Source organism: Mirounga angustirostris, unplaced genomic scaffold, assembly GCF_029215605.1.
Source record: "Mirounga angustirostris isolate CCGP_5_RB_7025 unplaced genomic scaffold, mMirAng1.0.hap1 SCAF_16, whole genome shotgun sequence".
NCBI lineage: Eukaryota > Metazoa > Chordata > Mammalia > Carnivora > Phocidae > Mirounga > Mirounga angustirostris.
In genome coordinates this window covers 15,412,163-15,436,895 of record NW_026991724.1, presented here as the reverse complement: position 1 = coordinate 15,436,895, position 24,733 = coordinate 15,412,163, and the positions used below count along the sequence as shown (strand labels likewise).

At 44.7% G+C, this 24,733-nt stretch overlaps 1 protein-coding gene across 1 annotated transcript in view; it reads left to right on the top strand.

The window, feature by feature from the left end:
- ZFHX3 (zinc finger homeobox 3) overlaps positions 1-24,733 on the top strand; it is a 1,392,145-nt gene that overhangs the window by 882,552 nt on the left and 484,860 nt on the right. The window contains exon 8 of the mRNA XM_064580652.1: positions 8,598-8,708. The gene's annotated coding sequence lies outside the window, so the exon portion shown is untranslated. The remainder of the gene's footprint in view (positions 1-8,597; positions 8,709-24,733) is intronic.

Here is a 24,733-nt window from a genome sequence, read left to right as displayed (position 1 = left end):
GTTCCTGGGCCATCCCATGGCAGTCCAGGCCTCCAGGCAGTGTGCCTGACCTCAGCTGCCCAAAGATAGAGGTAAAACAGTAGGGAACTGTAACAGCTCCTGCATCCTGTTTGCAAACTGACAACACACAGAGCTCTCAGAGATCTGAGCTTCTGCTGATTCCTCTCCTTGGATGCAAATATTCCTTATGTAGGGAGCGTTGTGGGACACAGAGGTCTGGGGAAGCAAGGAAGGCAAGAAGGCATGTAGCCCAGGGTGGAAAGCCAAACCATTTTTGGCTACTATAATTTCTCCCAGATCATGTTGGAACAAGTTGTCTGGGAGGGATTTCCCCTCCATGAGGATATGAGAAATGAATGTTGCTTACTAAGTCCCTCTGGGTGCATGTACTTCTCTAAGGAAGCTTAGGAAGCAAATCAACACATTGATTTAGTTATAAGCACAGAGGCAGAGGGAGGGACTGTGTGTTTAGAGACAAGTTGATTTTTTTTCAGTCACTGTTTAAGGGTAGAAATTCCCCCCCTGTTGGCCACACTGTTGCCATATGTTATGGGGCAGAACTGTCATCCCCATCTTCAGATAAATAAAGGTGGTCATTTCAGTGCTGCCCCAAAGTTGCAGTAGAAGGTAGTCTCAAAAACCTATGTATTGTCTGATTATATACCTGTGTATGTGGAAGGTTAAAAAAATAACTTTTTAAAAATGAATGGACACCCCTAATTTGCTTACCTTTACAAAGGGGGAAGGAGACCAGAATTAGAAAAGGTAATCAAAGAGAACTTCAGCTTTATCTCTTTATCTATAGTAGTCTAATTTTTTTTTTAAAGAAGGGATTTCTATGTATCTTTTGTAATTAAGAATTAAATTTGAATGAGAAAATAAGGAAAGTCACTTCTGTTACCTATTTCTGTAAAACCAGCTACCTCGAGACCTAGTGGCTTAAAATCACAATCATGTATAATTGCTCACAATTCCAGCTGGGCAGTCCTACTCCATGGATGACAGCTGGGGTCATCGTGTGGCTGCACTACACTGTGAACTAGGTTGGAGCTCCAGACTCCCTATCCACATTCGCTCTCTCTTCACTTAAGTCCAAGCTTCTTTGCAGAATATTTGCTGGCTTCTAAGGGGACAAGCCCGAGTGCAAATTCTTATCAAGCCACCACTCCAATGGAAGGCTGATGTCCCATTGGCCAAAGCACATCGCATGACTGACATCCTTGGAGTCATTGTGTGAGGGGCAGACGAGGGTATGAATCCCGGGAGACGTGGTTCGCTGGGGGCTACAATGTTACAGTCTACCATAGTCCTTCCGTTATTCCAGACTACGCGATTCTCTTGGGGACGGGACTCAGACATATAACATGGCAGTTGCTGATACTTCCCAAGCTCTGATGAGGCCTCCTAAATCTCAAACTCAGGATTCCAAAACTACCCACATTTCCTCATTTGCTTTTCAACTTGCTTTTGCTTTTTCATTCTCCATTCCTTTCTCTTCTTTCCTCCCTCACCCAGGATTTTTTGGGGGGAAAGGGTGGGAGGTTCATGATCCTTCATTACTTTCTTTGGCATTACTCCCTGAACTGTCCCATCAGGAAAATAGAAAAACTGATTCTAGCAGCTTGCAGAGAGTTAATAAAAGGGACAGCATGAACTTCTAGGCCCTCTCATCAACATATATGGCTCTCAGTTATTACATGTACATAGTACTTATGCACCAGACCCTGCCATACATACATTAAGGCTCTTTTCTCAGGGGTTAACAGTGCTAGCTCTGGACATGGGTTACCAGCTTCAAATGCCGGCTCCACACTGTGTAACCTGTGGCAAGCTTCTGTGCCTCAGTTTTTTCATTGGGTGGTTGTGAGGATTAAATTAGTCCATTAGCTCAAGATTATCCACTGTTGTTATAATGACCCTCATCATCATCATCGCTCCCTGTATCTTGCTTAATTCTCCTAACAACTTCAGGTTGTAGATATTAGCTCTCTCATTGTACCTATCAGGAGCCTGAAGCACAGAGAAGGTGAGTAACTTACCCAAATCCACACAGCTAATAAGAGGTCAACCCAGGATTCAGACCAGTATCTGTGTGGCTTCGAAACTAGGCACTCAGTCACTACCTGATATCTTACTCGGGTTTACGGCCCCTCAGGCAAGGTGGGTTCTGGTGGGTGATCCTAATTTAGTTTTCTACCAATTGTTGTTTGATCATTTAAAAAAACAACATCTAACAAGACCTGCCCTATGATCAATACCCACCCGCACTGAATCTTTAATGCTCTGTCTTATCAAATTAGCAGTTTCTACCACAACTCAGGGGTGAAATAAATGTTGTCCTGACTTTAAGCACACACTAACTTGCAAACACTCTGCCTCAAGGCTTGGTGGCTTGTGGGTGAAGGGAGTCACTCTCTGGTACATCCACCTCAACCCTGTGACAACGCAGGTCCGGATGAACCATGCCACCCCAGGCCCCAGTGAGCCCCACAGTCAGGCCCCTCCATCACCAGGCCTTCCTGTCCCTTCTTCTAGGACCTGGTGTGTTGCCAAATGTCCCTGGGTGCACAGCACACCTCCGGGCAGCCTCCGGTCTCCACTTTGTCCTCAACTCAGCCATCATAATAGGAGGCCTCTTGGGCTCCAGGGTCTCCCTTGCCTAAACCCTTCTGGCCTCAACACTTTTCCCAAATGCGTAGCAAGCCAGAAACTTGTCCCACCGTCCTATGGCTCTAGTCTAACACTTGTCACTGCTGTGCAAGTTTCCGCATTCATTAGTGTCATTCCTTCCCAGTCCTCCTCCTCCACTCCAGCCAAGTCCCTTGCACTCCTGGTCTCCTATTTTGCTCCAACCTCTTGTTCTGTGCTCACACTGCAATTCCCCATTCCTTCTTTTGATGCCCACTTCCGTGCCCTGTTAGAGCTTCACCACAAAACGTTCAAGAAGAGCCCAGCCAGTTTCTTTTCTTTACCTCTTCTAAACCCCTTCAATATTTTGAGTCTCAAGAGCAATGGTTTAGCCTTTGTCTTGTACCTTGTGTTGTCTCTCTTTGTGAGCTGCACCATCTCCTCAGGCAGAAAGCAAGATCCTCAATTTCCAAAAATTATGTTATGCCTTCTTTTATAATCTTCATAAGAACAGTAATAGATAACATTTATTAAATGCTTATTAGGTACCAGGTAGTGTTTTAAGCAGTTTACACGTGTTATCTTGTTTAGTCCTCACAACTGATTTATAAGGTGGCATTATTACTTGCATTTTGCAGATGAAGAACCAAGGCTAAGGGTCAGATAACTGGCACCAAGTCATCTAGGTGGCAAGTGATGAAGCCAGAATTTAAATCCTGGTAGTTGGACCACAGCAGATACTCTTAGCCACTAGGCTTTCCATAGTTAACACAGAGTTGTTTTATAATCAATACCTGTTGTGAAATTGTTCCCTAAAGCATACAAGGTCACTGACTCTATGGAGTAACCACATATAATGATGAAATATATCTGAGTTTATTTCTCTATTGTTGCATTGCAAATTTCCCCAAAATATAGTTGCTTAAAACCATGTTTATCACCTTAGCTTCTTTGGGTCAGAAATCCTGGCAGAGCTCAGCTGGGGGCCTCTGGCCCGGGGTCCCACACAAGCCTGCAGCCAAAGTGTCAGTCATCTCAAGGCTTGACTGGGGAAGGTTTTGTTTCAAGCTCACTTACCAGGTGGTTGGCAAGGTCCAGTTCCTCTCCAGCTCTCGGCTGGAGGCTGCCCCCGTTACCCTTCCACATACCCTTCCACCTTCTCCACAGTGCTGCTCACAACATGGCAGTTCACTTCATCAAAGCACGCCAGGGGGAGAGACAGAGAGAGTACAATCAAGACAGAAGCCACACTCTTTGTAATCCACTTCTGGAAGTGACATCCCAATGCTGTTGCCGTAGTCTGTTCATTAGAAGCAAGTCACAGGTCCAGCCCACCTCCAAGGGGAGGATGTTCCAGAGGGTTGCAAATACCAGGAGGTGGAAATCATTAGGAGCCATTTCAGAAGCTGCCTACCACAAATCCATAAAAGCAATTAGGGGAGGCCTGCCTGAGGAAGGAGCGTTCAAGCTGACCCCTGATAGATGACTAAGAATTGGCCAAGATCCATCCATGGGCTGAGGAAGCCACACAGAAGGAAGGGATTGTGGGAGGCCCTGGAAGGAGCTGGTCTTGTCCAAGGGACAGCAAGACACTCTATGAGATTGGAGTGGCTGGGGGACAGGGAAAGGGACCCAAGATGAAGCTAGGGTCAGCCCTCTGGGCATGTCTGGAATCTTCCTCCTCCTGAGAGCAATGAGAAGTCCCTGAAGGATTTTTGGGAGCAGCATCAGAGTATGGAGGATGTGTTAGAGAAGACGGGAGTGGAAGAGGGTGACAGGCAGGGGGCTGTTACAGCTGGGGAGGAAGAGATGCAATGAATATGAGATGTAATTGGGATGAAGAATTGACTCGACCAACCTGCTGCCCAAGGCGAAGGACTGTGAAGATTTCAAAGTGCTAAAAACTTCCTGCCAGATGAGACCTGACTGCTTCCACACTTCTGTCTGCAGGTCCTAGGTAAAACTATCATCCTTGGACTCTGTTTAGAATCTGGAGGAAAGGGGTCCTTTTAGGATAAATCCTCTTGTTTCCTGGTAGGACCACACTGCCACTGAGGTGGCTCTTCTGGGATGAGGCTGTGTATCTTCTCCAGGCTGTGTGTGCCTCTGTGGGTCTGTTTCTTCTGTCTGTCTCTCTCTTCTAAAAGGCTCTGGCCTTCCCTCTACTCTTCTTACTTGCCATCTGAGATGCCCCAGGCCATTTCCCTCCCCATTTGTTCCCTTCCAGAAGACTTCCCCATTATCTTCACATTTCCATTTCCTCTCCTTCCCGGTGTCAGTCGCTAGTATTGTTAACGCTTATGTCTGTCTTTGGGTTTTCTCAGACACAGAACCAGAGATTAAAAACTTGAGAAATGATCTGTTTGGGAGGTGATCCCAGGAAACACTAGCAGGAACGTGCGGGAAGGGAAATAGGCCCATAATATGTGTATTATTGAGGACGTTTCCACCGTGGACAACTGGAGCTTCGACCTACAGGGCTTCTTCATGGGACGGCACAGAGCAGACACTCGGAGTTGTCCCACCCAAGGGGTGAAGAACCCCAGTCCATCACTGCATGATTGCTCCCCACCTCGTTGGCTCTTTGGCTCATCCCCACACAGGCCTGGAGACTCTCACGGCCAGAAAGAAAGCCCCCGTGGGGAGTCACCGGCGTTTGCTGCCAACAGCCTTCACGTGGAGGTTGGTTGAGAGGACATGAGTGGGACTAAACAAAACCTAATGTAGTAATAATAGCTAACATACTTTCATATAATTAGTCTATTTCATCCTCACAGATATGCTCTCTCAGTCCTTGACACATGGAGGTGCTCAGCAAATGTTAATTACACTTGTTAGTGTTGCCCCTGTGTTGTCCAAGGTCATCCAGCTTGTAAATGTCAGAGCTAGGACTCCCACCAGGTCAGTGCGGAGTCCACTGGTCTTTAGACCGTAGAACAAGGAACATGTCACTGCAGTGAGAGGGTCCTGCCTCAGCTGTGGAGACGAGTTGAGGAGAAAGTTGGAACGGGTAATCCGGAGGACTGACTTTGCAACATTGCCATCTTGTCCTCGGTCAGCCCAATTAGCAGGGTTTGTCTGATAAAATTACAAAGAGGAAAAGCCCACAGTGACCTCCAGGGATGTACAGGAGAATCCAGGAAGAACAAATGAGGGTGAAAAAAGTGTATACCGACTGTGTCTATCAAGCCAAAAGTACTACATTGAAAAAAAAATCATTTAGGCACAATCTCGTGTTTGCAAACTAATTTAGCCCACTGCTTTTCTGGGAAAATGCACCACTCAGAAGGGGCCCATCCCAGTAAAGCCTGGTTGACTCCTTGGTTGTATCTATTGTTGGCCATAATCTTTTATTTTGGTGCCTTGAGGGTCTTTCAGAAATGTGGGTCTCTAGCGTAGATTCTAAGCGGAACAGCAACCATGGAACAGGAAGATTACTGGAGGGGCAAAGTGAACACAGGGGAGAAAAACCCCTGGGCTCGAGAAGGACAATGGCTCTAGGCTCGGCTCTGTAGGCAACCAGTGGCACCACCCTGAGTAGGAGACAAAGGGGAGAGAACCTAACGTCCGGTACCTCTGCTGTGTGTCAGGCAGCATCCTTGGTGTCATCTGCCCAGAGGCCCTGTATAGCAGACGTGACCATCCCCTTCGTACAGGGTCTGGGGCACTAAAGAGCTGGCGAGAAGCGTTTGAACTCAGTTCTGCCTGACTCTGACATCCTTGCTCTTTCCTCCCTGCCATGCCTCAGTTTCCTTCTGTGCTTTATAGAACTATTTATCAAATGCATAGGAAATGCCCTGTTTAAAGTATGATCTTCTGTACACATTGATGTAGATTATTGATGAAGCAGTGCCCCCCAGCTCCTGCCCTGCTATTCAGCACCCCTTTAGGAAGAGTTGGCCCCAGAAGGCTCCACTCGGTGCCTTTTCTGTTCCAAGTGAAGAAGACTGTTACATGGGAGAAGGTGCTCCTCATCATCTGCAAATCACTGGGACCTTGTCTGGTTCTGGCCAGAGAGTTAGCAAAACCCAAGTGGAGGATTTTTTTGTTTTTTTTTTTTTTAAGCCAGGTTTCCTTTTTATTATTATTATTCATGCCAGGAGCCCACTGGGAAAATCTTTATCTGCATTAAAACATACATAAGAAGAAGAGAGAAGAAAAGGCAGACAAGAGTGTGTCCTACAAAGGGTTTCTTTGAGCCCAGCTCTGTTCCTCTGTCAAGTTCTTTGCGGCGCTCTCCACAAAGATGGAATCTGGGTTCAAGGTTGAATGGAAGCCGGCTCCTGATGGAATGCATATCCCCTGAACACACCTCTAGGAGATTAGCCCGTCATTAAATATTTGTAGGATAACAGGAGAAGCCTAATTTAGTTTTTGTTTCTTTCTCTCTGTGGTTTAATCACAGATGAAAGAGACTAATAGCACTGCAGAGCTTTCTGGTGATCAAAGGCCAATCAATCCCCTTTGTGGAGTAATTAACTATTTGCTAAACTTGCAGAATTGATTTCCATTTAGGGCTAAGAGAGAGGGTTTTAAATGAAGACCGATTCACCAGGCAAGAGGAGGGAATCTCGGGGCTGATGCCAGGAGATACTCAGGGTGATGAATTGGAATCTGCTAATTAGAGACTGAAAAATACAGCCAGGACCTGACCCTATTCAGGAGTACTTTAGGGGAAGGACAGGCAGGAAGGGGGTTGGACGCCGATGCTGTCTTTATCTGCCAGGCAGCTGTGCACACTTGAAGTGCACACTTGGAGAAGGCGTTGGCATCCCGTTTGGGGTGGAAAAGGCTTGATTGCAGGCAGACAGACGCCAAACTGGGCAGGAGGCAGAGTGAATGTGGCCGGAAGTCAGGGTGGAAATGAGCAGGTGACGAGGGTGTGGAGCCCCGTGACATGAGGGCCCCGTGTGGGCATGCCCCAAAGCACCGTCACTGTGGACCCTTGAGATTCTACTCAGGCACTTGAAGTCAGTCAGGAATTTAGATCCTATTGGCGTAGATGCCCTGAATACACGTGGGACCTTAAATGAAAAGTTTATGCCAGCTTGAAACTATGAAGACTTGAGACAACCTAATAATACCTCTCTTTAGGGTTGCCAGGTAAAACACAGGATCCCAGTTCGGTGTGAATTTCAGATAAGTGACTAATTCTCTTTAGTATAAGTATGTCCTAAATTATCTGTTGCTTTAGTAAAAATATGTCCCAAATAGATTTAGGGTTTCTTTGAAATTCATATTTAACTGGCTGTCCCGTAATTTTATTTACCAAACCCTAGAGCCTCGCTCTAGTTGGATTCTGGTTCTCCACGTACTGGGTTAGGGCTTCTGAGTCTCAGTTTTCTTCTCTGTGTCGTTTGCTTCTCATAGTAGTGACTGATATTTTATTATGAATATTAAATAAAATAACTGAATATGATCCCTGCAGACAGTGCGGTGCCTGGCACGTTTTGTATTCTCTGCACACGTTACCTGTGATTATATAGTGAACACTACTGATTTGATAAATACAAATAATAATCAAGTATTAAAAATGCATTTCTCTTTTTCCTGTCTCCTCCTGTCCTGTATCCCCAGCCTCTATTCTTCTTCCCTTCTCCTCCTGCCTCTTCTCCCTCTCTCTCATTTTGCACTGTGAATTAGGTGTGCACTACCAACATTAATGTTCTGTTATAAACTACAGCATCTCTGTCTGTTTTCCCTCCTGCGGAGGAGCAGGGTGGGTGAGAGGCCACGAGCCAGCCTGTGGTGCTGATTCTGTGATCTTGGCCATGCTCTTCTACCTGTCTGTGCCTCAGTTTCCTCATGTGAAATGATAATAACATGACACATGAGATTAAATGAACTTGTGCAAGGAACACACTCAAAATAACGTCGGACGCATTATTACCATTATTCCTAATAACACGTATGTGTTAGTTAGTTTGGGTTGCCCCAGAAATAATGCAGTAAATGTTCCTCTATTTCAGTAAGATCTCTTGAGTCAAGCTGGATGCTGGTTTATCCTGAGGGAGTGAGTACATGGATATGGGTCCGACCTTTGGCTTTCCCAGTTCTGCTAAGACTAGAGGAGCTCAGAGGTAAGTGAAAGCCAGAACTCAGCCTCTGGTGAGATGAGCCCCTGGGTGGTTTCAGTGTTTGAAGTAAATGAGAACATTCTTCTTGCCTTCTGCAGATGGGTTCTAACTGTGGGTTACCGTTTGCCAGAGCAGAGGCTCCCAGCAGGTCGATTGTGATTGAACAGTGTTTCTTGAGAACTTACATGACCAATTTCCCCAATGGCCACCACGACTTCTTTGCTACAGCCAGTGTGGGTTCCCCTGGGAGTGAGGTCAGGGGCAGGTGGGGGCACTTTTTTTCTGTGTCCTGTTCGGCCCCCAAACCACGCAGCTTCTGGAAAATAGCCCAGCCCAGGCACAGGTGCAAGCTGGGGACCCTTGCCCCATACCAAACCAATTTAGGGAGACTGTGCTGGATAGCACTGGTAATTGATCAGTGGGCTGTGGATTTCACAGTAGATGAGGTCTCAGATGAGGATAAGATCCGGGCAGGCTGATTCTATTGTACTGTCTTTATACTCCCCCATAAGTAGCCCATCGTGCCTTTACGTAACACTTTTGTATGTAGCAGGCTTGGTTCCAGAAGCTTGGCACATGTTAACTTAGTTTATCCTAATAACAACCTGATGCAGCAGGTACTATTGTCAGTCCCATCACACAGAGGAAGAAATACATGAACAGAGAGGTTAAGCTACTGCCCCAGTTCACAGAGCTATCGAGTGGCCCTTTAGTCATTCCAGATCATTTAAGTGGGACTCCACAAATAGTTGCTGAGTCCTAGGTTAGACAGTGCAGTGCACGAGGCGCTAGGTGCCCCGGGATGCCTTAGACCCCATTCCCACCCTCTCTGCGAGCTAGAGGCATGACCTAAAGAGATGTGTATAAGATAGGGGTGGGAGGGATGGGGTGGCTGGATGATAGACATTGGGGAGGGTATGTGCTATGGTGAGCGTTGTGAATTGTGCAGGACTGTTGAATCACAGATCTGTACCTCTGAAACAAATAACACAATATATGTTAAGAGAAAAAAAAAAGTTAGCAGGAGGGGAAGAACGAAGGGGGGAAAATTGGAGGGGGAGATGAACCATGAGAGACGATGGACTCTGAAAAACACACTGAGGGTTCTAGAGGGGAGGGGGTGGGAGGATGGGTTAGCCTGGTGATGGGTATTAAAGAGGGCACGTTCTGCATGGAGCACTGGGTGTTACACACAAACAATGAATCATGGAACACTACATCAAAAACTACTGATGTAATGTATGGTGATTAATATAATAATAAAAAATTAAAAAAAAAAGATATTGCATAAGAGAAATATGGCTGGAAACATGCTGCCAAGAAGCCCGCAGAGAAGGGAAGAAATTAAACATGGGAGTGTTTTAAAAGGATTCTGTTTGATTCTCTATTGTAAATTGAATTCACCTATCACACGGCCAGGACTTGATATTCATTGGCACATGAGACCAGTGTCTCTGCAGCTCCCTGTAAACAGGAGTAAGACAGTGGCCACTTAAGATGGAGCCGTGCAAAATCTCCATTGCTCATTAAATTATTTAGGAAAGGGAGAGAAAAGTAGCTGGAAAGAAAACAGGAGGGTTTCCCAGGTGGTGTTCGGAGCAGGTACCTCAGTGCCGGCCAGCCCCCCGTGCAGGGCTGACCAGCAGCGTTTAAATGCAGGGGCTGCCGCGAACTGACTCACTGCTGGATAATTACGTTAGGGACCAATACGGCCTGTTGAAAATCAATTCTGTTGGACCAGTGTGTTTGTTCAGAAAGCCACTCAGCCAATTCAGGAGTATATTAGGCAGCAGGCCCAGTGCGGTGACCTCTTCCGGATTGGGGTTGACACTTGAACGAAGGCGTTTGTCCAGTTAAAGGACAGTACTAGCAGCAGGCCCTTATCTCCCCTAAATTGGATTACTCAGATCTGCTTGTTCTCTTTAAAGACTGCTACTCTTGGGTTTTTTCCCCTCTCTTTCTATCTGTCTGAGATGGTTACCTAGTGATCACTGTTTAACTTGCCATCCTTACGTATTCGCGGACAGTTAGCACTTAATGCCACCCATGTCACTTCCCTTTCGTCCGTGGGGAAGGTCATCTGATGCTGATACCTTCATTCTTCCGGCCATTGGGTGCACCAGCGAGTGGGTTGGGATCCAGGTGAGCTGGCCTGTTGGGTTCTTAAGGGATTGAGAGTCGCAAGCCGGCGATTCACTTCTCAGGGGACAGCATACAATCCCAGAGAGGACACAGACTTCCCCTCCAACAGGCCAGTTCCCTCCAAAGGAATTACTCCCAAGATACTCTCCGTGCCTTGAAAACTCTCAAGTAATGAGATTACTCGCCAAGTAATGTCCCTCAAGTGGGGGTGCCACCAGGCCAGCAGGACCATAGACAGCAGCTGCCTGCGGCCCTCCAGAGCATTAGCTCTCCTGGCGGAAGGCGAGGGTATGGGAGAAATGCGCGCCGAAGAGGGCGCCCCTGAGAATCCTGAGAGACCGAGCGCGGGCCCAGCTCTCTCAGGGGAGTCTTCACTACCTGGAGCTGCTACAGCTGTTCCACACCTGAAGTGGTGTAGGGCGTCAAGAAGACCTCGAGGAGCCCAGGGAATCCCGCACACGCCTCTTGAAAGGATCCAGGGAAGACTTATTGCCGCAATTACGGTCCCTTTAATGACACATAAAATTAACCGCTTCGCATAACCATTCCCTCTGACAGCTGAGGATTTCACTGTGATAAAAGTAGGGCCACGAACACTGTCAGTGATTTACATTTCCGTATCCCAAACCCTGTCAACCAATTAGACTGCAAGAGCGAGCGGCACCACTTTCTAATGAAGCTATAATCAGGCTGCTCCCTCACCCAGAAAGAGCAGATATTCTTGTCCTGAATGGAGAAGGTAATCATCAGGGAAGAGGGTTTGAATAAATCAGATGTGATATCAGCACAGCTTGCTATAGGTCCATTATAATTGCAATCTGGGCTGAGGGAGGCTCAGCATCCCCTCTAACTGTTTCACTTAAAAGGAAGTATGCTTTTCTATGGAGAGAAAGGCAACCTGGTTTCTGAAATAAACAGCTTGGAAGGCAGAAGGCATGGATATCAGGCCTGAGCTCTCAAGGGTCCACTGAAATGTGAGGAGAGGAGAAAAGAGGGGAGGGCAGGGAAAGGGAGGGAAGGTGGGCAAAAGGGACAGAGAGAGGATGACAGAAAGGCTGGAGGGAGGGAGGGAGGGAAAGAAGGATGGGAGGAAGAGGGATGGAAGAAAGGAGGAATGGAAGGAAGATAGATAAAACTCGCTCTCTACCCAAGCTTCTTCACATAGAGAAACTGACTAATAATATCTATGCCCCTTATCTCTTGAAATCATGGAAAATGAAACATCCTGTGGGTGAAAGATACAACGTGATCGCCTTTCATTAATGTGGCTGCTGACCCAACTCTTACGAGGATAGCACTAACCACTGTGCAGGGAGCTCACACATCCTCCATGGGGATGATGATTGGGTGCTTGGCTCATGGTAATTCTTCTCATCAGCTAGTTCTCCAACAGGTGTTACGGTCACTCCAGGGAGAGGGAGAGGGGAAGGGTGTGTAAAGAGCAACTAGGGGAATTCCAAGTGAGTGTTGTTGGCAACAATGACAGCAGAGCCTCCCAATTCCTTCCCCTGAGTCCTTTCCAGATTTTAAGATTTTCAGTACCATTGCTGTGGTAGAACAAAGGTGTGGAGGCATTGGGGACCCAAAAGGACTCCCCTGGGAGATTCCTGGGAGGAAAATATTTTTAAAAAATGCTCCCTGGGAATCTTTTCTGCTTTGATCTGTGTTATTGATGCCCCCAAAAGGAAGGCCAAGAAATGCAAGATCTTTTGGACCCCCAGACAGGATAATGGAACCGTCCCCACATTGTTGCTCCAATTTTGTTTTAAAGTGTCATTTTCCCGCTGTGTTTTAAGGCAATCCGTGCTTCTCAACTGAACCAATTTTATTGCCACAAGAAAATGATTCCCTACATAAACCCATCAACCTCACTTCCAACAATTGAGAAGTCCCTGGATTTCTGGCAGCTTGACTTGGCAGGGTGATGCTCCATGCTGGCCTTGGTGAAGGCTAGTCATCCACTAGGGCATTTTCCCATCCTTAACTGGGAACACAGGTCCCCCAGGAGCCTCCCAATGAGCGCCAAGGGTTCAATGAGAAGAGATTTGAGTGCACTGCTTGTGCCAATTTGGCTTGTTGGCTAATTGCACTGTGTGCAGAAAATAACACCTGCAAAGATCAGTCCATCCTCTGAACGCCAGACTCTCAAAGTCAACGACAAAGCTCTCTGAGTGAAGCCCATCAGTAGAAACACCCATGGAAACATCAAACACAGCTTCAAGTGGAAAGGGACTGAGAGCAAAACTTTAAAGATCAAGGAGAAGGCTAAATTGAACTGAATTCTTTCAGGGTCTGAAGAGGATGGAGGCCTGGCTTGGGGGCTGGGAGTGGGGGTAGAAATGACACACCCTGAGGGTGAAGGACCCTTCCAGAGAGGTGATTAGCAACATATTGCAGATGCCTTGCTGGTCCCTCCCATTTTTTCCCCATTTCCGGGAAGAATGGGTCAATACTGAGCTGCTCCTTCAGACCTATTTTCTAACCAATGTCAAGCAAAGTTGGAGAGCTGGGGTGCTGGAGATATAATTACATGGAGTATGCCTTGACCACCAGCACAAAATAAACCATGGCTTTAGTAGTTTGGGGGCAGTTTCCTTTTAAGCAGGCTGCCTTTCCAAGTTCAAGGAGATTAGTAAACAGAGATAGAGAGGCCTTGTTTTTAGTGACAATGAAGCCAGCCACACTGGCCCTTGAAAAGGTGTTTGTGAAGCTGCTTTTTTTTTTTCCCCACCCCCGTTCACCAGTGGACTGCCTAAGGAACGAGCTTGATATTCTGCCTGCTTTTTAAAAAATACTTAAGTATCAGAAGTTTTCCCTCTTTTCTGTGTGTGCAAAATATCAGCTTAAAACCCAATGGGAGTCAAAGTTCTTGCTTAGCATACAAAGGCTTATGAGTTTTATAGTATTCAGGACTTTAATCTACAAAGTATAATTTAATCCTCTTTGTGCGATCTGCGCCACAGAGAGCCATGGTTGTAAATAAACCATATGGTTGCAGTGGATGCAGCCACAGCTGCCTGCTTCCATCACTCACCCTTAGGAAATATTTCTGCAAAACAGATGAAATTAACTGCTGTAACAGATAAATAGAGAGTGCAGTTCTCAGCGCAAATGTTTTACCGTGGCAATCATGCTGAAACACAACCAACAGATCCATGTTGACACTCAGCCACCTGCCAATGACTTTCCATCTTCACGGGGCCCCAGTGTTCCTGGATTCTGGTACCTACCTCTGAGACAAGTGAGGACAGCACAGAAATACCCAGGATGCAAGGAGGATGTGTGTGAGGAACAGGCTGGATCATCCATGCTCCCGCACAGGTCTGCTGGTGGGCTGATGTGTGTTGCGTTATTCTACAACAAGGCTCTGGGTGCTGCTAGGAGTTGCAGGGGATACCCAGTTCTGGGCATCAAGGCCCAGGAGAGGGGAGCAGGGTCAAGTCAAAGAAAGGAGGTGATTCTCTTGGAGTTGAGGTGGCTCTAGGTGAAAGGAGCAATGGCAGTCATGAGTCTTGCTGTGAAGGGAAGTAAAATGCGATGGGAGTAATCTTTACTGGGCATGACCCGGATTGAGTATGTAACTGGTAAACTTAGACTTTGTGGTCACTTGAAAGGGCAAACGTTTGAGCAAGGTACCCCTGTCTGACTCAGGCATCACAGAGACCCAGATTTGATACTAGATCCTTGTATCTGACTGCTGTGGGATTTTGTGCTGGCTATTTTACCTCACTGAGCTTCCCTTTTCTTCCCCTGTAAAATGGGAATGATAGTACCTCCTTATGCATTTATCAGCATGAGGATTAATTGGAAAAACATCATTCTTAAAGGAATTATTTATTATTTATGATTGCAACAGTGAGTGTTTAATTCATGTTATAGGGAGGAGAAGAAGCTCTTATCTCTGCCTTGTGCTCTTTAAGCCATGGGTCTTTTTGGCTAGGGCTGTGGTCCCCATTTCTAGCATCTGAAACTCATGATAACCAGGAGTGTCCTATTCTATGGCTTTGTCACTCTCCATAAGAGCTTCAGCCAATCAGTGGCTCCTCTCTGCTTCAGATAGCACAGGGCTTGGCTGACTAAGCAGTGAGCTGCCTGTTTTCTTCTGAGCTCCACCAAACACAGGGGCCCCTGGGCATACAGCTGGGGCAAGGTGGCAGGTAGCAGGAGAATACAGAGGGTGATAGGTATGTGAGGTTTTCCAAGCCAGGTGTCAGTGGCCTGTGAGGGACAGGGATTTACCTGAAGACTGAGGAAGTTCCAAAAGGCAGGCAGAAGGTGAATCAATCAGATCGATACACCCACTCTGTGCTGCAGGGTCCCTGAGCCTTCAGGGAAAGAAGAGGTGCCATGCTTTCCTCCTGGCCTGGGAGACATTCCCCAGAAATAAAGCAGTGCACAGAAGTGGCTCAGTTTCGTAGCTCAGAGCCAAGAGGTCCCAAATCCCAGCCACAGCTGAAACTGCAACACATCTGTGCCCCAAAGGTTGGCAGGGCCCCCGAGCTGGAGTTGCCGAGGGACACAGCGGCTCCAGAGCAGCTTTTGAGAGTTCTCAGTCACAGATTAACATCGTGTTTGAAAATAGCCGGGTCTAATTGGATAATATATTTTAAAACAATAAAAAGGATTTAAATCCTAGGCTATACCAAAAAAAAAAAAAAAAAAATGCTGTTAACTGGGAAGAGGATTTTTTTCTTTTTTTCCAAACCTATCATATTCACACCATTTAAGCTGGGAGTGGGGCTGAGTGATTCCACAAACAGGATAGGAATACTCAAGGAGGGTTTGGTCCAGCTTGGAAAACAGAGACCCCGGGGACCCACGTTGTCTCCAGAGCCCCCGAGTTGCTGCATAAATGTTTACACTGAGATGTGGCATGTATCTATGAAATTTTTCTCAATCATTTGAGAATAAGTTGCTGATATTGTACCCCTCTACCCCTAAATACTTCAGTGTATAGTCCCTCAAGACAGGGACATTATTTTATGTCATCGCAGGACAATTACCTAAATCAGGAAATTGGACATTTGTACAACATTGTCAACTAATCTGGAGTCCAAATTCAAATGTTGTTCATTTTTCCAATAATGTGCTTTACCCAGGACTACGTGCTGCCTTCGGTTGTCACATCTCTTCAGCTTCTTTTGAACTAGAACCTTCTTCAGTCATTCTTTATCTTTACCTGTTCTTTCTCTCTCTTTAACCTTGACATTTTTGAAGAGTACAGACCATTTATTTTGTAGAAGGTTACTCGATTTGGGTTTGTCTGATGTTTCCTTGTGATTATTTCTGGGTGATGAATTTTGGGCAGAAACACCCCAGAAGTAATGTTGTGTCTCCCTCGGTGCATCCAGCCAGAGGGACACGACGTTGGATTGGTGTCATTATTGGTGATGTTATCTGTGATTACTTGGTGTGCATCGGGTTTCTCCACTAGAAAGTTGCTTTCTTTCCCTTTGTGATTAATAAGAAATTTATGGGAGATGCTCTGAGGCTATGCAATCCTAATCAAACTTGCACCCACTAGTTTTAGTCTCCATTGGCGTTTCTTGCCTGAATCAGTTATTACTAGAATATTTGCCAAATGGTGATTTTTCTCATTGTGTCATTCCACATTTATTTGTTCATTTCTGCTAACAAAGAGCCTCCCCTATCCCACATTTATCTGTTTATTTATTGATTCATTGATATTAGTATGAATTCATGGAATGTTATGCCTTATCCAATGGGTTGTAATCCATTATGACTACTATTTATTTTCACATCCAAATTGTCTCAGAGTTGAACCATGGGATTCCTTTCTGTCCTTTTGACATTCTTTTTTTTTTTTTTTTTTTTTTTTTGAGCACTTTCTGGAACGAGATGTTCAGGCTCATCTTGGACCTTACCTGCCCTGGAATCAGCCAGTCTTGCCAACAGGTCCTAAATCCTTTTAGTGAGAATGGAATTTAAAAAACCAAGATCTGGGCATCAAGTTCTGGGCATGAAGGCTCCTGGGGTGTCATTGTTTCTAGGCCCTCTCAATGGACAGAGCTAAGATCTGTATCTGTTTTAAAAACATACTCATACTCTCAGATCCAATCCCACAGGATGCTGGCCTTCCCTTTCTTGTATATTAAAAAAAAAAAAATACTACTTCTCCAATAGTGAGACATCTAGCTCCCCTTTTGTTCAATATATTTATTCCTTTGCTCAATCCTAGAATACATACAAAGTGGTTTTTGAATCATTCACTCATACCACTGTAAAAAACAAAACCACTAATTAGAGTTCAATATTTCTCTACACTCCTTTTTGTCTTTAGACTGAGGATATGTAGTCAAAACACTGTCTTCAAAAGTTACTTCAAATAATTCTCCCTCTACCCTTTGTTCAGCATGGTTATGCCATTCATTTGAAATCTATTTCATTTGTTTCTGTTAGGGGCTTTCTCCCCATCCTTGTGGATTTTTTGAGTATATGAAACACGAATAGGACTATAAACATCAAAACTAAATTTAAAAAGCTGATCCAGAAAAGTGTCACTCCCCCTAACCCCTCCTCCCCATGGCCACACACCCCTAACATGGAACTAATTTCCTTCATTTCTGGTTTTCTCCCCCATGTTTCTTTTTGCTAAAATAATTAAGTACATGTACAGTTTGTTTCCTCTTCTTTCTTATTACAAAAAAAAAAAAAAAAAGGAAGAAAGAAAGAAAGAGCATGCTATACATGAACTTTTGCTCTTTGCTTTTTTCCTTTAACAATGCATCCTGGAAATCACTCCCACCAGCTCATGGAGCTCTTCAGTGTTCTTTTCTGGCTGAGTAGTATTGCACTGAGCGGGTATCACAGTCTGTCCAGCAGGTCTCTTATTGGTGGAGATTGAAACTGTTTCCAGTGTCTTGCAGTTACAAACAATGCTTCATTATACAAGCTAGCATATAGTATTTTCATATAGTTGGACAGCATCTTCAGGGTAAATTCCTAGAAGTGAGACTGCTGGCTGCTAGGAATACAAATATATAATTTTGCTAGGTATTGCAAAATCCCCCTCCTTAACAGCCATACCAATTTGTCTTCCCTCAAACAAGGTATGAGAGTACCTGTTTGTTTTCCTTTGGCCTCACGAGCAGAACATATGAAGCTTTCTAATATTTACCACCAGTCTAATAGGTGAGCACTAATATCTCAGTGTCAGCTTTTAAACCAGGTTTATTGAGATATAATTCATATACTACATAATTCACACACTTAAAGGGTATAAGTCAGTAGATTTTAGTATATTCACAGATAGCTGCAACCATCACCATGGTCAGGTTTAGAAACCCAGTACCTTCAGCTGCCACTCTCCTAGCTCCCCATTCCCCTGGTCCTAAGCAACTACTGATCTACTTTTTGTCCATAGATTTGCTGGTTTAGGAAATTTCATATAAATGGTGTCATACAATACGTGGCCTTTTGTGATTAGCTTCTTTCATTTAGCCTGTTTTCAAGTTTCATCCATGTTATGGCATGTATCAGTACACCATTCCTTTTTATGACCAAATAATATTCCATTACATGGTCAAGTAATAGTCCCTGTTGTTTATTCATTTGTCGATGGACATTTGGGTTGTTTCCACCATTTGGCTATTAAGAATAATCCTGCTCTAAACATTCATGGTTTGTTTGTTTGTTTTTTTCACGTGAACATATGTTTTTATTTCTCGGGTATATATACCTAGGAATGGAATTGCTGGGTCCTGTGGTAACTCTGTGTGTAATTGTTCGAGAAACTGCCAGACTGTTTCAGTGTGTTTAGACTATTTCACTTATGTGTGAAGTTGAGCATTTTTTTCTCATGTTTAAAAGGTTATTTTTATGTATTTTTTCAAATTGTTCATTTCCTTTGCCCATTTTCCTATTTGGTTGTTGATTTTTTTCCCTTCAATTTTTGAGAGGTCTTTGTATATTGCAAACATTAGCCTTTTATTGTAATACATATTGCAAACATTTCCTCCCATTTGTTGTTTGTCTTTTTATTTTGTTTATGGTATTTTTTTCATAAACCTAAAAAGAACTTCTTTTTCTGCTATCAGATTTATCATTCTTTTCTTTTCTTGTCTTGTGACATTGATTCAAGTTAGAAATCTTTTCTCCATACCCAGGAATTCACCCATGTTTTCTTCCAGTACTTGTTGGGTTCATTTTTTCCTGTAGCTCTCCGATCCTTTTCAGAGTATATTCTTGTGCATGGTTGGAGGCATAGGTCTAACTTCATTAATTCTACTAACTAGCTATCCAGTTGTCCTAGCAACACTTATTAAAAAGATTGTCTACACCCCAGTGATTTCTGGTGCCACCTTTGTATTTAGGATATACTAAACTTTCACATATGCCTGGGTCTCTTCCCAGACTTACTGCTTTCTTCCAGGGGTCTATTTATTCAGGCACCAACACCATGCTGTCTCATTTCTTATGAGCAAGTTTGATGACCCCCTCTGGGCACCTGTTCTTTTGCTAAGACCCTTGCTCTCAGGAAGTCCTTCCCTGTATTTGTGCTTTGATCTCCTACTGCAGCTTAAGCCCCTTTCCTCTGTGAGTTCCTGTGGACGCTGGGCTCACTTTGTACACCTCTCCCTGAGTTGTCAGGTGCTATGAGCTCTCTCCTTTTATGTAAATGTGGCCGCTGCTTTCCGGCCCAGAGGTGACTCTCTCTCATTGACAGCCCTGACTGCCGACTTTACAAGTAATTTGCTGAGTTTGTCAAGCACTGCAGAATCATGTAAATGCCATTATCGTTTTTGTCATCATCGTCATCAACGGAAGCATCAGCTGCTTCCCTTCCGTCACCTATTGTTTAGAGCAAATGAAGTAGCTGCTGATGTTCAGAACAGAGGCTTTATATGTAGAGTATCCAAAGTCATAGCCCCTGTAGGTCAGTTCATGTCTTAAAGGTGTCATATAGCCCAGGAGAGAGATCACCATACACCACCTACTCTTTGTGGTTGGGGAGTTGATGCATCTCATGGGGGTTAGACAAGCAGTCCTCTACCTGCATCCCAAATGAATTTTCTTTTTTTTTTTTTTTTTTAAAGATTTTATTTATTTATTTGACACAGAGAGAGACACAGCGAGAGAGAGAACACAAGCAGGGGGAGTGGGAGAGGGAGAAGCAGGCTCCCAGCTGAGCAGGGAGCCCAATGCGGGGCTCGATCCCAGGACCCCGGGATCATGACCTGAGCCGAAGGCAGACGCTTAACGACTGAGCCACCCAGGAGCCACCCCAAATGAATTTTCTTTCCTGCTTTTGGTGTGATAGCAAAATGTCTAATAGAAAATGTATTTATGCTTAAGAAATAATTGTTTTGGGGGCTCCTGGGGGTGGCGCATTCGGTTGAGCCATCCGACTCTTAATTTCGGCTCAGATCATGATCTCAGGGTCATGGGATCAAGCCCTATATCGAGCTCTGTGCTCAGTGCGCTGACTCTGCTTAATATTCTCTCTCTCCCTCTGCCCCTCCCCACTGCTTATGTTCTTCCTCTCTCTAAAAAAAAGAAGAAGGAAAGAAATTGTTGTAGACTCCATATACCTATTTCTCTCAGTGTTATAAGGGAGAGTATAAGGTTATATATGCTTGGGACAATGAACCACTATTTGAGTCCATTCAGCAAATACCTGGTGAGCAACTGGTGTATGTAAAAGCACTCTAGTAGAAACTGTGAAGGACTCAGAGATGGATAGGACACGATCCTGCCCTCCAGAAGTTCACTCAGAACTGCAGAAGATAATGGGAAGAGAGAGCTAGGCACAAACAATGTCATTACGAGGCAAATGAGAACAAGTGAAAAAGGAAAAGTCCTATAGGAATGCAGAAGGAAAACTATTAATTCTGGGGCCTCTTTGGAAGAGATGAGACTAAAATTGGACCCTGAAGAATGAGCTGGATGACCCAGGAAGATAAACTAGCATTTAGAAAGGCTTAAACAAAATTACAAAGGCAAACAAAACAAAAGAAAACAAAACAAAAACCCTTTTATTGAATTGAGCCATATGAAATGACAGTTTTGTAGGTCAAATCAGTCACATTTGGTCAAATGAATATCTAATACATCATATATGAGGATACTGTAGACTGGTTGTAAGTCTAGTAGAATTAATAGACTAGGGGCACCTGGGTGGCTCAGTTGGTTAAGCATCTGCCTTCGGCTTAGGTCATGATCCCAGGGTCCTGGGATCGAGCCCCATGTGGGGGTCCCCGCTCAGTGGGGAATCTGCTTCTCCCTCACTGCCCGCCCCCCGCTCGTGTGCTCATTCTCTCTCTCAAATAAATAAATAAATAATATATTATTATATAAATAATAAATAAATCTTTTTTAAAAAAAAAAAAAAAGAACTAATAGACTAATCTGGATAGGTTAAGAGATCCTATATGGGAGACCAGGTTGAATAAGATTTTGAGTGTCGAAGAATTTGGCCTTTATTTGGTGAGATTCATTGACTTACTTGTTTATGAAGTATTTGTTAGGTTGCTATTATATCCCCAGCCTCCTGGTTGGGGAAGCTCTGAGAACAGAGCCATGTTTCAGAAGGATAATTCTGACAGTGGTGTGCATGGTGGGCTGCAGAGAGGAGGTAGTGTGAATGAGAAGACTACTTAGGAGTTCTAGGAACTGAAGGGCAAATGAGGACCTGAGGCAGGATGTGATCATGAATAGAAAGGATGGAAGTGAAAGCCATTCCAAAAACAGAACTGACACCAGACATTGTGACTGAATCAAAGTAAAAGCAAGGAAGAAAAAGCAACCAAAGTCTCCAAGCTGCCAACTCAGGAGAACTGGGAGGCTCCCAATGGCCTCCATCTATTCATCCATCCATTGGGCAAGTGTTTATTGAGCACCAGCCATGAGATAAGCGATGTTCCAGGAGCTGGAGACACAGCAGAGAACAAGAGAGGCACACATGTCTAATGCAGAGAGACAGGCAATGAATAGATAAATAAATTAACATATGATGTAATAGTAGAGAGTGGGAAGCACTATAAGGAAGATTATTCAAGGTAAGAGAACTGTGGAGAGTGGAAAACGTATGTTCCCAAAGGATAATCAGGGAAGGACTGTTGGAGCAGATGATATTCGAGCAGAGACCTGAATGATGTCAGGGAAGGAGCATGGGAACACCTGGGGGAAGGGAGTTCCAGGGAGAAAGAACAATGAGTACAGAGTCCTTGAGGCAGGTACAAGCTTGGAGTGTTTGAGGATCAGCTATAAGGCCAGGACAGTTGGTCTGAATTGAGAAGTAGGGAAACCAGTAAGACATGTAATGGCGGGATGTGGCAAGAGCATGTCATGGCAAGGAGTTTGATTTTATTTTGAACATGCCAGGTTTTGAGTTTGAAGAGGTGACCTTTTAAAGTTTCTCTGGCTCCTATGTGGAGAATTGACTGTAAAAGAAGAAGAAAACTAATGTGGTGGGGTTGGTGAGAGGTGGTCAGATTCTGGATGAACATTGACATTAGAGCCAACAGAAGTTGCCAAAGAATTAGACACAGTGTAAAGGAGAAGGGGAAGTAGAGGAAGACCTCCATTTCCAAGTGACAGGAAGGAGCAAGATTTGCATAGAGAGTCAAGGGTTCTGGTTTGGACTTGGTAAGTTTGGTATGCCCAGAAGACACTCAAGCAGAGAGAACAAACAGGCAGTGGGGTGCAGGAGCCTAGAACTCACAGGAGAAGTTGAGTCTCAATTTGAGAGTCACCAGCATAGAGATGCATTTAAAGCTCTGAACCTGGATGAGGCACCCCGGGAACAGGTGTAGACAGAGAAAAGGAGGAGTTATCAAGCCAGTTATTAAACTCTGTGATGGTCAGGTAACAAGGGATGGAAGAGCCAGAAAAGGAGACTTGGAAAGAGGGGCCAATGAGAGAGGAGATCCAGGGGAGTTTGGTGACTGGGAAGCCCTGAAAAAAAAAAAAACACACACACACAAAAAACATTTCAAAGAAGAGGGGATGGCTGGCCATGTCAATGCTGCTGAGAGGTCACATAAGATGAGGACAGAGAATTGACAAGAAAATTAGCAAGAAGGAGATGTTGGTGACCTTGCCAGGCAGTTTTAGTGGTGTGGTGGAAGAAAAAAAATTTGAGGAGGGAATGGAAAGTAAGGAACGAGAACAGAAAATACAGACCACTCTTCTTAGGATATTTGCAATAAAGTGCAAGAGGAAAACAGCATGGTATTTGGGGAAGGGGTGGTACATGTTTGGACATGAAAGGGCTGACAGTAATGATCAAAATGAAGGAGAATGTTATGACTAGTAAGAAGGGCAGAAGGGACAGGATTGAGAGCCCAGTGGGGATGTTGGACCAAGATAGGAACTTGGACCTTGCCCCCATTTAATGGAGGACACAGATGAAAGGACAGAGATGCCAGATCCATAGATATGGTGGTAGAAAAAATGAGGAAGTTCTTGTTATTGTCATTTTCTTAGTGAAATAAGAGGCAAGGTTAGAGCTAGGATGGAGGAGGAGGTGCCTGACTTTGAGGAGAGGATGAAGAGTGGGAGAGAGAGGCAGGTGAGTGAACTCATTAGCCATGTGTGCCAGGGTTGCTGGTGAGGTCCAGTGGTGAGGTCCACATCACACTCGTGGTTGTAAATTTGAAGTGAGATCCATTATTCTGGCTATGTTGCTTCTCTCCAGCACATTCTGCTGCTCACCTGCAGGTAAGGATTTCTTTTTTTTTTTTTTTTTTAGAGAGAGATAGCGGACAGCACATGAGTGGGGTCTGTGCAGAGGGAGAGGGAGCAAGAGAGAATCTTAAGCAGGCTCCACACTCAGCATGGAGCCCGACTCAGGGCTCCATCTCATTACCCTGAGATCACAATCTGAGCCCAAACCAAGAGTCGGACACTTAACTAACTGAGCCACCCAGGTGCCCCATGGTAAGGACTTTTTTTTTTTTTTTTTTTAAAGATCTAGGTTTAAGCAGAGTTAGGGTTTTGACAAGGACAATGGAAGGTAAGGAGGTAACAGAGAAGGAGCCCAGAAAGGAGATGAAGAAGCTGGAATCCTAGAAAGAGTGAGGTGGGAAGATGGAAGCTTAAAACAAGGGGATGCTTCAAGTAGAGGGTGTTAGAAGTGATGAGGTCGCTGGAAATGACAAGGTCTAAGGTATGACTGTGACCGAAGTAGAATAGAGAAAAAGAGCATTAGAAGTGAAGAGGTCAAGCAACTGAGAAGCCAGAGTGTTAGATGGATTGTCTATGTGGATATTGAAGTCATCGAGAATAATGACAGGGAGCGATAGAGACAAAGACAGTTGAGCCAGGCATGAAAAGATACAGTGAATCAGTAGATGTGCTGTGTAAGGTGATCAGTAACTGCAGTGAGGAGGGGTGCTGGGTGGTAACCGTGCAGTAGCATGTTCTTCAAAGGAGGTTTTGGAGAAGAAAATAAAATTAGCCCAGAAGTAGCAAAATGAGGGACTATGAAGATACCCACCAATCTCCTGGCTCTGTGGTATATGGGATGTGGGAGGGGGAAAAGTCACCACTTAAGGGGACACAGGGGAAGTAGTGACTTCCAGAGAAGACTGATGTAAATGGTAAAACATTTACAGGAGAGGTTCAAGTGTTCAGGGATTTGGGTGGTAACAGACCATGAGTTCCAGAGATCATGATATAAGGATTTGGGGGATGTAGAGATGGATGGAAGATTGGGTCAGACTAGATTAGAAATGCACAACTGTGGAGGGCAAGCATCTGGGGATGTAGGGATGACTTGGAGTCTTGGATTTAAAAATAAACGGAGGTAAACAGGGATGTAAAACATGATGGTATTGAACTTTTTGGTCTTTTTAAGGGAAAGTTCTGAATTACCCCTCATTCTTGAGGTATCTCTCAGGCAGGTGGTAGTGGTAGGAAGTGGT